Source organism: Acomys russatus, chromosome 21 (assembly GCF_903995435.1).
Source record: "Acomys russatus chromosome 21, mAcoRus1.1, whole genome shotgun sequence".
Lineage (NCBI taxonomy): Eukaryota > Metazoa > Chordata > Mammalia > Rodentia > Muridae > Acomys > Acomys russatus.
Window position 1 is genome coordinate 8070154 of NC_067157.1, and position 17775 is coordinate 8087928.

The 17775-nt window shown below is 42.4% G+C and overlaps 1 protein-coding gene across 1 annotated transcript in view; it reads right to left on the reverse strand.

The window, feature by feature from the left end:
• Pdss2 (decaprenyl diphosphate synthase subunit 2) overlaps positions 1-17775 on the reverse strand; it is a 242005-nt gene that overhangs the window by 153659 nt on the left and 70571 nt on the right. The gene's annotated exons all lie outside the window — the stretch shown is intronic.

Below are 17775 nucleotides of genomic sequence, written 5' to 3' on the forward strand. Positions count from 1 at the left end.
TTAAGTTGCATTTTATTTTACAGTAATGGTAGATCAAAGGTCCTTGGAATCTATTATTTGTGAAACCATTATCTAACACTGAATATTAACAGAAGGGAAAAGAAAAGCAATGTCCTGCCAGCATGGCTTGGATGGGAACAAAGGCACACTGTCTGAAATGAGCAAACACCACATTACTTAATTAAATAACCCTAAAAAACTATTTTAAAAATAATACTAAGGTTGTGACATCAACTGACAAAAGTCACAAAATTAAAGTTAATGGTGAGGCACCAACCTATAGTTTAAAATACCTCATTTTCATCAAGTTATTTTTAAACATTTCTTACTGCCTTTGTGTACAATTTGGTTATACACTCAGTGCTATATTTATTTCCTCAAGATCACCAGGTTTCTCTGCTTTCTGACAAGCCTATGCCCACATTTATTGATATTTAATAAATTATAATGAGAGGACAAAGCTCTTACAACTACAAAGATCTGGTCAAATCTTGCAGATGTTGCACATTTTTAAATGGATACCACTAAAAATACTTCTTACTGGGTTTGTCAAATCACCAGGTAACTGTTCAATGGTGTCTGAGATACTGGCTGAGCAAACAAATGCAGAAGTGATTGCAAAGGGATTTCTAACAAACAGTTGATGAAATGTTAAAATTCATAGCAATACAAAGACAACATACACTGTCAGACTAACGACTCATTGTTAGATGACAATATAGCAGTGATCGTTCACAGCTCGCACTTAATGAGCACTTACGAGTGTCTGTCATGTGTCAGACCTGGGACAGACTCTGAGAATTCAGTACAAGTCCAGGGCAAGAGGAGCCATAGCTGCGTGAGGAAACGCATGAGGCCAGATCAGTAAGGGAACTGGACAGAAAACAAAGATTTAAAATTGAGACTGCAGTAACTGCCAGCACAGAAGTATATGCTGGTAGCCAGGGGACTTAAAGGATGGGGCCTGACTCAAACAGACAGACTTTCCTCTAGATCAGAATATACAATTTTAAGGAATCATGATACAAGCTAGGGGGGTGGGGTGGAATACCAGCCTTAAAGTTGGTTGTGTGGACTTCACCAGACAGAAAGCTGTAGGACAGTTCAGATCAGTTGTTCATTTGTGTCTTTAAAGAAGAACATGTCCTGGCCAGGCACACAGATGCGCAATCAAATTTTAGAGTAGATAAATGCATAATCCACTAGGGTTATGCGTAAATCTTACTGAGTAATTTCCCAGGACTAAATTTGAACTCTGGTTGTTCTTCTCAATCTTTACTCTGGCAAATGAGATAAGAATCCTTGTCTTGGCCTTTAGCAGACAAAGCTGTAACTGTATATAACAGAGCCACTTAATTCTTCTGCTGTTGTATATCTATGTGCCAGGTCTCAAAATATCTATAAAAGACAATCAATTTTCAGGTGATAAAGAACAGTTGACTTAATTTTTTTTTTTTTAATCTGGTACCTAATAAAGTTCAGGTGTGATAAAAAGACTCCGGCGCCAAACTGGTGTTTCCCAGCCTTCCCAATGCCCCTTCATACAGTTCCTCACGTTGTGGTGACCCCAGACCATAAAATTATTTTTTTTGTTGCAACTTCATAAGTGTAATTTTGCTACTGTTGTGAACCATAATGTAAATCTCTGATATGCAGGATTATCTGATATGTGTGTGTGACTCCTGTGAAAGGACTGTTCAACCCCCAAAGGGGTTGGGCCCCACAGGTTGAGAACCACTGTGCTAGCGCGCAGGCTCAGCAGTTAAGAGCGGATCTGGACAGAGTGTGAGTCATTTCCCAGGATGCAGACTGGGCAGCTCATAACCATGGTGACGCTGGTCCAGGAGAGCCAACACCCTCTTCTTTGCCTCCTTGAGTACCAGGCATGCACACTGTACATACACACATACATATAAAATAAGAAGAAATCTTTAAAAAAAAAAAAAAAAAAAAAAGGCTGGACCTGGAGAGATAGCTCATGGATTAAGAGTACTGGCTGCTCCTCCAGAACAGTCAGCAGGGTCAATTCCCAGCACCCACATGACAGCTAACAACTGTCTGTAGCTCCAGGCGCAGGGAATCCAATGTCCTCATCTGACTTGTGTGGACACTGCATACATACATGGTACTCAGACATACATTCAGGTAAACATGCAAATATACATAAAAACAAATAATACCTCAAAGGAAAAAAGATTTAAAAAACCACAGAGTTTAAAAACAAAACAGGGCTGGAGAGATGGCTCAGTGGTTAAGCACACTGTCTGCTCTTCCAAAGGACCCAGGTTCAATTCCCAGCACCTACATGGCAGCTCACAACTGTCTGTAACTTCAAGATCTGACACCCTCACACTAATGCACATAAATTAAAATTAAATAAAATATTTTTAAAAAAATAAATAAAAACAAAACAAAACAACAACAAGAAAAAACCCAGAGCCAGGAATGGTTAAGACATATCTGTAATCGCAGTACTTGAGAGGTGGAGGCAGGAGGATTGTTGAATCTGAAGCCAATCTGGGCTGCATAGGTAGATCCTGCTTTAAAAAGTTGCCAAGTAAACATACAAAAACCAAGTGTTGGCAGATCTAGCACAGCTGTGTCTAGGACTCTGGCCTATGACACACAGACAGTCTCTTGAGCGTATAATAGCTCAACTAATAGATGAATAGTTTTAAATTTTAGGATACTGCAAAACAAATGCATAAGAATCACACTTAGAAAAAAATAAAAAATAAAGAATCACACTTAGAATTTTTGAGCCTTGGAAGTGCTGAGGTGAGAAATAGTAAAGGGGCTGGCTGCTTGCTTTCGGGAGCCCACAAAGTGGAAGGAGAAAACCAACTCACACTGTGTTCTCTGACCTCCACACTTACCCAGAGATACACACAGAAAATAAACGAACGCAAAAAGCTTGTTTTGTTTAAACAACAACAACAACAACAAAACAGTGACCTTTGATCAGACCAAGGTGAGGACAAGTAAGTGTTCGTTGCTTTAAAATGGCATGCAGCAATGGATGGCCTCTGTTTCTTAGGGAAACTAAGTGTGAGCACTTGCTTTTTAACTCTGGGTTGAAGACACTACGCAGGGCATCTCTAAGGACTTCTCACAGTAAGGAAAGAGTTCTTCTTGGAGATGAGGGAGTCTCCTCTTTCCAAATGTCCAAGGAGAGCCACTCACTGCTGGGAAAAGGTATGCCCATGAACAATATTTCCATTTTCTTTAATTTATACTCATTAAGCAAGCAACAGGTCATCAGATGGCCAGAGTGGTGTTATAAGTATATCTAATAAGATGGAAAATCAAGTTATTATTATTACATAAATGCTGGTAAACAGGCTGCTTACTTTAAGAGAAGGAGGGCATCACTCTGTATGCCAGGCTAGCCTTAGGATTGTGCCAATCCTCCTGCCTTGGTCCTAGAACAAGCAACAAAGGGGCTGAAGAGAAGCCAAAGAAATCCCAGAAAGCAGCGGCTGGGCGGGGAGGGGAGGGCCGGGGGCCTGGGCAGGGGGCTGGGCGGGGCACTGGGCAGGGGCTGGCACAGTCTTCTCACCAACACTACTCAAGAGAGCACTACCCACTTCAAGGCCTTAAAAAACATATACTATTATTGTTTCTGTTTTTTTTGGAGACAGGGTTTCTCTGTGTAGCTTTGGCTGTCCTGGACTCACTTTGTAGTTTGTTTTAAGATGAGGTCTCACTATGTATACTTGGCTAGCCCAGAACTCACTATGTAGACCAAGCTGGCCTTGAGCTCCGGTATCTAGCACCACATCCAGATCAGCAGCTCTTTAAGCCAGATGAGGCAGTGAGGAACACAGCCCGCAGTCCATCTCCCCCCCAAGTGGGGGCAGCTTACCAAAAAGCAGAAGCAAGAAAACATAACCAATTGTTATAGTCAGTTTTTTTTTTAAACTCAATATGACTTTAAAGTTGTTGTAATGCTCATCTTAAGAGGGTCTGAAACATAAAACAAAGAAAATTTTCTGTGTGGTTATAAAACTTTCTATGCCAAAAAGTTCTTTGAAGAGAATAATAATGATAAAAACGGCAATGCCTTGATACTAACATAAACATCCTAGTTTCACTGAGATAATAATTTATTACTTTTCAAAAATGTGGGTTACAAAAAATCTTGTTTGAATATGATCTGTAATATGGGGGGAACCCCATTCAATTATTATTATTATTTATTTTTTGGTTTTTCGAGACAGAGTTTCTCTGTGTATCCTTGGCTGGCCTTGAACTCACAGCGATCCACCTGCCTCTGCCTCCCAAGTGCTGGGATTAAAGGTGTGCACCACCACACCCAGCTCCCCATTCAATTATTAACTGACCAAACTCACAAAGATTCTAGCTTCTAAAAAACAAACAAACAAAAAATGATTTTAATATGTGGAGATAGAGATAAGAAATAAAATGTAGTAAAACAAAAATGAAAGATTCTAAGCAAATCAGAAAACAGAAAAATTAGAACATGTTTTAAATAGTTAAGGTAACATTTCCTCCTTTCACCTTTATAAAAGTGTAAACTAAATGGACAGAGCCTCTGTTTGAAGACTTGGTAGGAAAAGGATACACAGAGGCTTTTAGATATCAGTTCCTGTGTTTTCACTTGTCTCTTCTAGAACTTTCTTCCTCACAGAGCATTCCATAGTGGACACCAAAAAGCCAGTCTTATCTCCTCTTCTGCTAGGCTGTGCTCAGCCTGAGCATCAGGGACAGAGGGAGTGGTACCCACAGGGAATGGTGCTCCCTGGCTTTAGTCAGAAAATGCAAAGCAACGACCTGATGGTGCATACATGAGATAGAACGCAGAATCCAAGGTACCCCCCTTCACATAAACTGTTTTTAAGAAAGATTAATTTTCAGCCAAAGTGCTGCAGACAAGAGAAAACAGAGCTCACACAAGGCACCTCTGAAAATATCAAGTTATTTACTAAGCACTGCAGTTTTGTCAAAAGTGAAAATAAATTTAAAAAAAAAAAAAAATCAAGCTTGTCACCTTAAGGGCCAGAGAGATGACTCCATGGTAAAGAGGGTGTGGCCAGACTGACACCAGTTCAGCCTCTGGACCCAAACGGGGAAGAAGAGCGGCAGCCTCTGCAAGCTGTAATCTCAACTCCACTCGCACACATCTCTCCCACCTCAAATATATAAATACGTGTGTGTGTGTGTGTGTGTGTGTGTGTGTGTGTGTGTGTGTGTGTGTGTGTGTGTGTGTGTCGGGGGGAATGAAGCCGTAAACTGAATTAAACCCTAACCATTTAGAACTAGTTCATTTCAATTCCCTGATAACTTTGATTTTTCAAGCTTATTGTTTTTGTTAAATTAAAACTGTTCTGGCCCACCTATAAAAAGAATTAAAAAGTAAATGTCGTCCCCCGCCCCCCAACAACACACTGGAAGTTTTTAACTGAATGACAAAATTAAATACAAAAATGCATTTTAAGTGCAAAGTATCCTTTGCCTGTTGCCAGAAAACAACTAACAACGAGGAGTTAAGTAATTTCCCAGCCATATTTCCTCGCTCTCCTTCACTGGAACACAGTCATTTGCATGGCATAATAAGCTGTAAATTATAAACACTTTTACATAGCCTGCTGCAAAGAAAAGGCTGCCAGCTTTCTACTATATTGGCGAATGTTCAAGTGATTAACTACAGCTTTGGAAAAAGGGTGGGAACTTGTTTTGCGTCTCAGTTTGTTGGTTCTCTTATGCACAACCTCTAAGAACCCATTGCATCACTATCTGTGGTGAATATGTTGGTAATTACAGCCAGGTAATAGATGCTCTGAGTCCTGCAGGATACAATTACCCCGGGTAGCAGTGAATCTTGCAGGTATGGATGATCCAAACACTGCCTTGAAATGGCGCTTCCAATGAACGTGAGTGGGCTATCAAAATTTTGTAATAACAAAGTGTGTGGCCATGAGCCTTTAAGGACCAATGTCAAATGACGTGCATGTTGATGTCCGTCTACAGAAGTGATCCATTAGACATAACATCTGCTTAGGGCAGAAGTGCAGCTGGAAAAAAAATGGTTTCTATGTTAAAGAAAATATTCAAGTGTCAGTCAGTATTCCACAAAAGATGAAGAACAAATCAGTGCAATGAAATGATATAGCCTGCAACATGAATTTTTATCTTTAGTTGCATAGCACTCCGCACCTTTGCCATCACCCAAATTCAACTCTATAAGGAGAGTTTGCCTCAATAAATCAACAATAATCTACAGGATACCTGAATGTTCATGATAACGCTGGGGCTTTGGAGGTCACAGGAGAAGTTGGTAACCCAGCTTTCCTTCAGTACACAACTTAAAATGCTGAGCTCGGAAGCTCAGTGCTACGGATAGACGTCAGATGAGTAAGGGTGCATCTGTAAGGTCCCCAAGCCAAAGTCTGTCTATGGCATTGAAGAGAGCATGGGTTCTATGGTCAATTGCTTTGCTGTAACCTTGAGCCAGCAACTACATTTCTCTCGGTCTGCTTTGCAAGAACAGTGATGTGTTTCCAGCCAGGGTTGTGAGAAGTAACTGCTCCTATGTACAAAGAACATGGAACAGTACCGAACTTACAGACATCTTTGTGCGTGAGAGCTACAGCAATGCTTATTATATAGTTCTATGTTTATTACACAGCAAGTGCTCAACAGATGTTGGTTGAACCAATTAATCAATGAGCAAATGAACAAATCCAGTACAGGGATAAAAATGAGTAAACAAACGACTGTTTGTTTAGTTCAGATAGTAAGGGAGCATCTCCAAGGTTTGCCCCACGCATGGTGAAGGACGCTATGGTAGGAAAGGAGCTGAAGTGGAAGAGGACAAAGTGCCAGGCCTTCTCCAGAAGGGATTCCAGTGATGAAGCCCACACGTGAATGACTCACCAGAAAATGTGTGAAATGCTTTAGGAATCCACAGGAAATGTCCATAGGTTCTGGCTCTGACTAAGCCACGGTTTTTAGGTTTGATCTGTGAAAGTCTCAGATTGAGGAGCTGAGGTGAGAATGGGCCTCATACGTCCTCAGCAGCTTAAGAACGCCCTGCCCGTCTGCGGCCAGCTCCAGCGTCACCCCTCTTCTCTGGCACTGCAGCCATCCAGTTCTCAGTCCACTGTTCTCCTGACTGAGGCCCGCTACATGACGCCCATCCTGCCATTTCTGTCTGCTCAATAAAACCCACAGAGGTGCTCAAAAGCCTGCTTCTGCACACTTGCACCTTGGCTTTCCAGAAGTGTTCCACTTCTCTTGCATTCTGCTCTCAGCTCACTCGGTCCATCCCAACTCTGCCGCTATTGTCTGACTCATCCTGACCTCCAGGCCTGGGCCATTAGTGCATCTGGACCCCTCATTGACATTTCCTTTCTGGCCAAGTGCAGGCCATCATGTAGATAAGTTAGGTTTTTTTTGTTTTTTTTTTTTAATTCATCTTTTCTTGGTGGATAAAATAAATGTTCTAGGTGACACTTTCACCTTCTTCGTGCCACTCTGGGGCTACTGGGAGATGCTGGGTGAGCTGTTGGGGAGTATGGAAGGAGTGAGGTACAGGTGAAGACACACATGTGTTCTACTCAAACATTTGAGAGGTGTAGGAATGGGAGAAATCATAGTACTAGAACTGTGGGACTTAGGATGCCAGCAATATCAGAGCAGAGATGCCATGGTTAGAGAGAACCGTTCTAAGAATGTGCCCTCTGCCTCTATGGTCTGGACCACTCAGCTATAGTCATGAGTAGGTAAAAGGAAGGCTAAGAGCATATATGAGGAAGGGTTCCCTGGGCTCTAAGCCTGCTATACAAGCTGGTTCTCCCCTCGTACCTGCAGCAGATGGTAAGGACTGCTTATCTTTAGCTAAACAAAGGCACAGCCAATGGATATGGGTAGACGGTAGCCTCAGTGATAGCGCCAATAGCCACGCTGGAGAAACTGGTCTTACGCATGAAAGTGCACCAGTAGTGTCAGGAAGACTGCCAGGTGCATGGCTTGTGTTCTTCCGGGTGGTATGGAACAAAGACTAATTCATATTTGTATTTGTTCAGCAGAGTGGAGGTGGGCAGGGCGGCAGGACTGAACTGCATGTTAACTGAGCCTGGCTGGACATGTGCTATTGCTAGTGGCGCTGCTGGTTTGAAACATTATTGTCCCTACTTTATAGATGAATAATAGGCTGCATGTGACTTGCTTAAGGTCAAATAACTATTCAGCTACTGATCTGAGACAAAACCCCAAATGCCCCTTGTACAACGCACTACTTCCTACTGGAGGTGCCCTGGGTTTGAGTCTAACAGATCAGAGAGAGCATTACCTCATAAAACAGTAAATGCAGGCTTCCACTAAAGCAAAGCTGCTTTCGAGATGAAGTCTGGCTATGTTGCATAGGCTAACCCTGCGTCCTGCCTCATCTTCCCAAGGGATTGATGGCAAGTGTGGGTTCTTTATGCACTTTAAGTAACTTCAGGTTTTCTGCATAGAGCATTTTATGTATCTCCCCAAACACAGTCATCACCACTGTGAGCTTCCTTCTTGATTCTGTTCTCTAAGTTTCTACATGGTCTTAAGTAAACTGCTACTATAGCTGTATTTAAGCATCAAGAATTCAGTGACGCTCAAGATGCAGAACGGGACACTGGATGTTGCCTTTGACTTTGGCCTCTTATTAGTCAAGGCATAGCATACCGTCCCTGAAGAAAGAGATTTAAAGATTTTTAGCGCCCCCCTAAAAAATCATTTATGCAGCTCAGTTTTGCTGTGACAGCCATAGTTCAGGCAGGCTAATCTATACCATGTTACTTAAATATGATCAACTACTGCTCAGGCTGAGTACATTAGTAGCTTAGCCCGCCTACTTTTGCTGGTTAATTGTGCTTGTGTTGCAAGAGGCTGATCTTATATTGTGTTTTCCCAGTCACTCCGGCAAAGCAATGGTGTCTGACGTACAGAACGCTGAACATAAAGCGCCTTCTCGTCTCAGTCAACATGGAATTGCTGTGTCTGTGCATGCTGTGTAAGTTGAAAATAACAATAAAAAGTTAATGAACAAAATAAGTACTGCTTGTAATGAATTAGTAATGCTGCTAGATTTGTGTGTGCATCTTACTGTTATAAGTAGACTACCGTTGATAGGAAAATGTAATCAAACTGCACATACTTTCTTGAACATGCTCTGAAAAATAGCAGAGGTGTCTTGAAATCATTTACAGAAGCCCATATTAAGTTAAATTATCCAGCATAATTACTTGAAGTCACTGTCAATAAGTCAATAAGCACTCATAGTGTGGGGGATGTTTTGGTTTTGTTAGGGGTTTTTTTTGGTTTGTTTTTGTTATTTTGAGACAGGATCTTGCTGGGTAGCCTGAGCAATCCTCTCACCTTGGCCTCTTGAATTCTATGATCATAGGTATATGCTACTGTGTCCAGATTAAGCTTCTTAAAGTGTGACTGGATAGATTCTTATGGTGGTTTTACTGCCATTGGCCAGTATGGTGTGAGCTCCATAGAGGATATGCTGGGTTCGAAGTCTGGAAGGTGGGGCTGGGGCTGGGAAATTATGTAATTATATTATGATCTCCACAATCAGAGACAAAATATTTCCAAATTAATTCTGCTCAACCTACCCAACTACCCAGGCCTGGCAAAGTCATGGGTCTTGGAAGGAGAACCTATAGTTTTCACTTTACTGAACCAGCATAATCTATAACTACATTCTAACTGTGTATCTTTATACCCAGATACACACAGCCCTCACCCCTCAACAAGGAAGCTTCTCTTTGTAGCAGACAGAGACCATTACAAAAACCACAACCAACCACAAGAGTGTCATGGAGCCCAGTTCCAACTGATACATCTACAAAACAACTCCACACCTAAGGCTCAGGTGTGTGAGCTTCCTCATTGCAGAAGAGCAGGTGGAAAGATCCTAGATCAGGGAGTTTGCTGTGAGAATGTGATGTTAGAAGTTATACCACAATGTCTCACCAGCATGGCTGTCTAAACACAAGCTGAACAGAAGGACAACAGACATGCTAAAACGACAAAGGAACTCAGGCCTCAACCCTACACAAGAACTACAGGCACTCGGGGAGTGCGGAGAGCAGGAGAAATAGTCTTCCCCAGGGAAGAGCACACCAGCTGGTTATACATGATACCTCGTGATCAGTCTTGAAAGCATGCATACAAATAACACTGCACGGACTGAGCAGGCTATATTTAGAAATATGTAGATGTGTGTGTATGTGTGTATATATGTGTGTGTGTGTGTGTGTGTATATATGTGTGTGTGTGTGTGTGTATATATGTGTGTGTGTGTGTGTGTGTTATATACATATATGCATGCAACAACAGTTAATGAAAAAAGGAGGCCACGAGTTTTAAAGAGAACAAGGAGGAACATATGAGAGAGAAAAAGGGGAATGGGGGAAATTATATAATTATCTTATAATCTCAGCAATAAAAGAAAAATATTAAAATTGATTCTTCTCAAAAATGATTTATTTTAAATTATGTTTATGTGTGTATACGGGATGAAGTGGGAGAGTTTGTGTATGTAAGTATGGGTGCCTGTAAAGGCCAGAAGAGGCATCAATCCTTTGAGCTGGAGTGAAAGAAGGTTGGGAGCCACCTGACATGAGTGGTGGGAGCTGAACCCGGGTTCTCTGAAAGTGCAGCAAGCACTCTTAAACACTGAACCATCTCGTCAGCTTCTTGCATTATTTTCATGGTAGTCCACTGATGTCTTTCCTTTCTTTATATGATGTATAATATTTTACTTTATATAACAAGGTCAGTTTGCCTAAAAGACAAAATATGTGATTTGAAAGTTTCTTTCATCTAGACTAGAGCATTGTGTTATAATGAAGACGTGGTCATCTAGACAAAGATTTAGGTGGACACAGTGTCCAAGGCACTAGGTAAGATAAAGGTATGCCAGGTAAGTGCAGTGCTTGGCCTTGTAGAGCGATGAGTCTGACAAAGGACACAAGACAACAGGAGACAATACTTGTTAAAGACACATGACCAGGGCTCATTGTGTGGGCCACACTGGACCTAGGTATTCACTAGGTCCACTAGCTGGTTTAGGGTCATATAACTAGTAAGCAATCAATTTCAGGTACAGTTTTTAAAATTTAAGCAATTTATAAGCATGTATTTCTTTCCTTACTTGGCCCCATCAGGTGGAATTCAGAAAGTTGCTTTTCTAAAGCTGGCTTCTCATTAGGAAAAGTAAATTTCTGCCTCACAGGATTCCCAATAGGACTCCAGGTTAGGCACTCTGAAAGAGAGCAGCATTTTGCAAGCTTTTGCAGCAGTCTGTAAGATATGCTGTTGGCAACTTTAATGGCTCTGTAGTCAAATAATTAGTAAAAAGTGTCTTTTTAGGAATTCATAGAGCAAACCTTACGTAAATAATGACTCCTGAGTATTCTGAAATGGAAAACATCTTTTTAACTCTGGTTTTTACGTAGCATACTAGCACACTCTGATTTGATTGACCTTTTGCTCAACTCTACACTTAGTGATGTCCATAAACTCTGGCACACAGTTTGGGAAATGCTGGCAGGAAAGAAAAGCATGGAGTTAGAGGACACAGGACATCTGGATATGGCTGAGGCAGTATGTAGCCACGTGCTTGGGGTAACATCTCAATTTTCCACCCTTTCCAAGGCTCTGTTTTTCCCTCTCAAATACTGTCCAGACTATTCAACTCTCTGGCCAATTCTTTCTCTTAGACTTGATGCCATGTAATCATTGCCCCCGTCCCCCCTTCTCTCTCTCTCTCTCTCTCTCTCTCTCTCTCTCCTCTCTCTCTCTCTCTCTCTCTCTCTCTGTGTGTGTGTGTGTGTGTGTGTGTGTGTGCGTGCGTGTGCGTGTAGACTTGGCACATGTTAGGCATGTGCTCTTCCAGCCCCACCTCAGGATCACCTGCTAAGCAAGCACTAGCTACGCCCACATGTTTTCCTTGGGCCCTGGTGCTTGCTCTACTCGCTCATTTCTCCCACTTCCTTTTCTTCTTTCCCTTCTCTTGCCTTTTGTAGTTTTTGAGCCTGAACCCAGGGTTTTGTGCATGCTAGGCAAGTGCTTTACCACTGGGCTTTACTGCTAGTTCTTACTTATTTCTTAGTATTTGTTTGTATAAGATTTTACTATCTATCCCAGTTGATCCGGGACATAGCCTCCTGCCTCCACTCCTCAGTGGATGAGGTGCCAAGCCTGACTTTCATTTATTTTAAAAGGCATATTATTATTATTGTTGTTGTTGTTGTTGTGCATATGTGTGCACACAAACCATGGCACACACGTGGAGGTCAGAGTACAACTTCATGGAGTTGGTCCCTTCCTTCCCTATTTATGTGGGCTCAAGGGACTGAACACCCTCATGTCACAGGCTTGCGTGGAAAAGACCTTCACTCCCTGAACCATCTCACTGGCCCTCACTTGATTCCTAAAACAATCTTTACGCACTGCCCAGACTGAGGACCTGAGTTCCATGCCTGGGACCCTACATGATGGAAGGAGAGAACTGACTCTGGGAAGTTGTCTCCCCTGATCTCCACACCCATGTCATGGAATATTCTACCCCCTCTAAACAAAAAAGTGTTTAAAGAAAAAAGAACAACAAAAAGTTCTCTGACATATGCACCAAGGCAGCTATTGTCCTTTCCATGGTCTGGGTGTACGCTATTGCCATCTGCGCACCTCCCACTGTCTCCTCAGACAGAACGCTAAGTCTTTGGGCCCTTCACAGTCTCACTTTGGGTTTTCCTCTCCACCCTATCCCCTCATATTCTCTGTGTGAGTTTGTTCAGGCTATGAGGGAACAATATGGCGCACACTGTTCTCCTTGGCATGCGGACCTTGAGCTCCCAGGTTCACAGGGCATCGTATGTGTGTGTGTGTGTGTGCGTGTGTGTGTGTGTGTCGGCTTTTCCCTGGAAAGGTTCTGGCTATATTAAGTTAAGGCTTACTCCAATGACTCCATTTTAGGTGGATTACCTTTGGAGGAGAAAGGATCTCCTCTAAAGAAGGTCACACTTTGAGGGACTAGGGGACGAGGCCTCAGCACATGAATGAAGCTAGTTCTATAATTCACATAGTCATTCGGGGTCATTATGAACTGAATGCCCATGAGGAAGCCCACTGGGCGCTTCTAGAGGCCACATCTACGCTCAGTCAGTATTTCAATTCTTCTGCCTCGGGAAAAACACTTCCCCGTGTCTCTTACTCACCTGCTTTGCGGGGCACTTCAAAGCTCTCTAGGCCTATGTGGTCCTTTGTCACAACAGAGTTTCTCCTTTCTTATCTCTTAATTCTCTCAGAACTCTGCCCATATGTGATTCACAGCATCTAGAGCATGGTTTGGTTTTTGTTTTGTTTGAGACAGGGTCCAACTATGTGGCCCTGGCTAGCATGATGGTTACTATTTAGTCCAGGCTGGCTTTGAACTTAAAGCAATTCTCCTTTTATCCCCAAGTTCTCGGATTACAGGCATGTCTCACCATACCTGACTGTATTAGAGTTCTTTATATACTGCTGTGTTCCCTAGCTTGATGCTAAGGTCGCTGAGGGCAAATAATCTACAGTATTCAGTTATATTGCCTACAAAGTGAACAGTGCCCAACACACAGGAAGTACTTAACAGCTGTTTGATGAATGACAGAAGCAGGACTTTGGGGTATTTAACTTAGTAAGACCCGAAAGGTAAACTGGAAGGAGGAAGAATTCAGAGACAGAGACCAGAAAGGCAGCCTCTGTTCAAATCTAGAAATGAAGTAACAAAGACCCCAAACAAGGAGTGGAAATGGATGGCAAGAAAAGGCCACCTGCAGAAATGTGAGCGGGTGGGCTACAAGCATGGAACACCAAGGGTGGGGGGGCTACAGGCATGGAACACAAAGGGTGGGGCAGGTGGGCTACAGGCATGGAACACCAAGGGTGAGGATATGAAGATTAAGAAGTGTTTAAGATAAGGGCTTGACACAACAGTGATATAGCACAGACCCAAACAGAAAGGTGTATTACATCAACACCGGCCGCTGCTCACAGTAAACATCCATTTAAGTGACTTAAAGCAGACTTTCCTTCATCGCACTAGCATGGATACTGACTGGCAAGTTGGTGCTCTTCCAACAGAGATGCAGAGAGCACAGCATCTTCCTGAACGGGCCTCCGAGAGCATCTGCTTGACATGCATCGCCGGCAGTGCAGGGTTTCTATGGCTAGGAAGCAGTAAGTAGCACTTCGAGGTTTCTATCTATAATGTGAATTATTTAACATTTGAGGGAAATATTAACTTGGGGACTTCTTCAAACTACTGGGGTTACATTATTGATATAAACACCACTTTTCCTGAAACTCTATTAATTAGATTTCAGACAGATAACCCGGCTGACTGCAAGGGAAGCTGGGAAACAGCCTAGCTGGGTCCTAGGGAAGAAAAGAATATGTGCTTGTTAAACTTGTTTCAGGAGAGAAAGCATATTCAGTTGTGTAGAGCTGTTCTGTTTTTTGACACGGGGTCTCCTTAAATAGCTTGGGCTAACTCTAAACTCACTATGTAGCCCAGGTTGGTCTTAAATTTGGGCTCTTCTTGCCTCAGCTTTAGCTTTCCATGTTCCAGTTAGTGCACTCGTATGTATAGCACATGGCTTGTTCTAAACTGCTAGGTACAAAAGAATGAATCATATCAGTTCTTGAAAAACAACTGAGAAAAGCTGAGCCACTAGGAAAAACTTCACCCAGGCCTGCTGTACTCTTGTACACACTTACACTCTTAGTATTTGAGAGTCTGAGGCAGGAGGATCATGAATTCAGTAAACATCCTGGGCTATACAGCCAGCTTCAGGCTACCCTGGACTCCACAGCGAGACCACACTCCCTACATAACAGTACTAGCAGCAACAACAACCACTTGAACTTCTTTAAATTTAATAATCATGCTACATTACAAAAATCTCAAGTACAATTTGTATTTAATTTGGTACAAAACACCTTTTGTGTACAAAACACAAATGTTCTATCATTAGTAGAATAGGAAGTTACAATATGGTTACAGATATTTGTAGAAAAATTTTTTTTTTGCAATAGAAACTAAACCCAAAGACTAGATCATGCCAAGACACATGCTCAACCACTGAGCTCTATCTCCAGCCTTGGTTATAATGCTTATTGGCCTTACAATCAAGTTTTAAAAAATTAATATTGATAAAAAAAAATAATAAACTCTAAACCTGTTATCTTGTTGGCAAAGAATAGATGTTTCTAGCACATTTTTATAAATGAGGGTCTCCTGCTTTTTCCTCCAAGTACACTTATTACATTGTAGCCTAAATTCTGTCCCTCTTAGCTATTATGTGATAAGTCTGAGGACACATTCATAACACCAGTTACACCCCGAGGCCAAACAAAAAAGATCACCTCACTTGCTTTGGGTCCCGTAGGTAATTTACTCAGGTCCCATTAGCTGAAATCAAAGCCAAGAAAAAGAGAGAAACCACCAGCAGTGTGAGTCCCTGTGGTTGGAGGTAAATGACGAGGCTCCCAAATCAGCACTTCCCTCAAATGTTAAATAATTCACTGTGGCATTACAGATGCAAGCCTCTAGCAAAAGTTACACTTGAATAATTAAGGGGCAGGAGACAAACAAATTGACTTCAGTGGTACAGAAACAAATCGGTGGCTTCTCAAACTCCTATGCCAAATTAGTCTTTACATTAGCAAGTGTGCAGCAACTGGTGAATTACTAGAGCAAGTTTGATTTATGTCAGGGTTATTCCTAAACATAAGTGAGATTCCCCATGTTGAAGTTTAAAACTTATTTAAATGACCTGAAAAGACTTCTGGGCTTTGTGTGTTTGTTGTTTTTTTTCTTTTTTGAGACAGGGTCTCATTCTGTCTCTCAGTCAGGCCTCAAATGTTATCTTCCGGCCTCAGTCTTCCAGGTGTTGGGATTGCAGGCATGTGTTCCTACGCACAGCTTTATCTGGAAACTTCCATGTGCCTGATGTGCACTTATTCTCTTACACATTTCTACTCACGCTGCTTAGACTCCGTATGGCAAGGATGAACCACACCGTTGTCACAGAGAGGGCGATAAGAGCATAGAAAGCTCAGAAGCATCATGTACCACATGCAGATCCGCGCCCCTGAGGTATAGAACCCCTACCTACCTAGTACAAAAACGGGATTTCAGTCCAACTTTGACAGTACTATCCAGGAGATTTTTTGTAAATCTTAACTTCTGGAATGTTATCTCTTCTGTAACGTGAGAATGATTCTGGTAGGTATGGAATGGTGCTTTTAAACGGCCATGAGATGCAGAGCGCAGCTGGTGCATCTTATACACAAGTGTACAGTTATCTGGATGGACAAGCAGACAGACAGCTGACAGCCAGGGCAGGGTCAAAGTCAGGAAGCTGAAAATCCGTGGGATTCCTGACAGCCCGGGGATGTGGGGTCCGTTCGCTGCGCACTACCAGTGAGCTGCTGGTGGTCACAATAACCGTTTGTGCTTTTGCTCTCATAATCTGAGCTGCGCTGGCTTCAGAGCTTCCTACAAAGTTTTCTAACAGACACAGTTGGGAGGAGCTAAGTGGATTTGCATTTGCAAGCTTCTCAAGACATTCTTACAAGAGGTTCTCGGGGGAACATGCCAACTTAATCTAGACTAATGCACAAGAGAAAGAAACTACTTGGAAGAGAAAAGGCGGGTGGACAGTGAGATCGGAGAGACGCGACCTAGAGTCTGAACCTGCCACATCTGTTGTATGTGAGGTGTGAAAATGTCTCAGGGTTTTGGGATTTGTTTTCTCAAGAGGAACGTGGGTGTGACAACTCTTCCAGCAGCACTCGGAAAATCAGATGATAACTCACAAAATGGTTAGCAACCTAACAACGTACAGCAAATAAAAGGCAGCTCAAGATTTATCGCAAGCTGATCCCAGTATGGCCTTCTACCGAAGAGGCTGAGATGGAAAGGAGGAATGAGGTCTACCCAACGATGCTGCCTCCAGCACACGTACAGAGCACATGTGTGGAGATCAGAGAACAGCTTTCAGAGTGGTTTCTCTCCTTCCATCTCGTAGGTCCTTGAGTAGAAAGCTTAGGCCATCAGGCTTAACAACAGGAACTTTTACTCCTGAGCCACCTCAAGGCCCAAAACTCTATTTTTAGAAGCTGATCACATATATATGTGTGTGTGTGTGTGTGTGTGTGTGTGTGTGTGTGTGTGTCTGTATATATGTACACACATACACATACATATAATATGCAACATGTTAACTATATATCATACAAATATATATATTGTAACATGTTTCATACATATAAAATTATATGTATATATACATTATAGAAAATATAGAATATACATCATCATATTTATACATATATAAATTACATGTTATGTATATTAGATATATATTATAGAATGTGGCAGGGGCTGTGTCACCCTTTGGTCATGTCCAGCAGCAAGGGTGAAGCATGAACAGAGGCTGCTCTGGCTGTCTAGTCATGGAAAGCCATTTGGCCTGCTGAGGCGCCATCTCTTATTGTCAGTCTTAAGGTCTGCCCTGCCTTCTCCTCCTGCTGTGGAAGCCTGTGCAGGGAGAGGGAGTGGAGCCTTCCTCTTGAGCTGTGTCCCTCAGCCCCTCCCCACACAGGCTGTCCCTGCCATGGTATTCTCTGCTGCCCTCCACACTCTCGCTTCCCTCCAGAACACTTTCCTCACGTGGACCCCAGCCCAACAGATAATAGGTATATATCAGCCCCAAT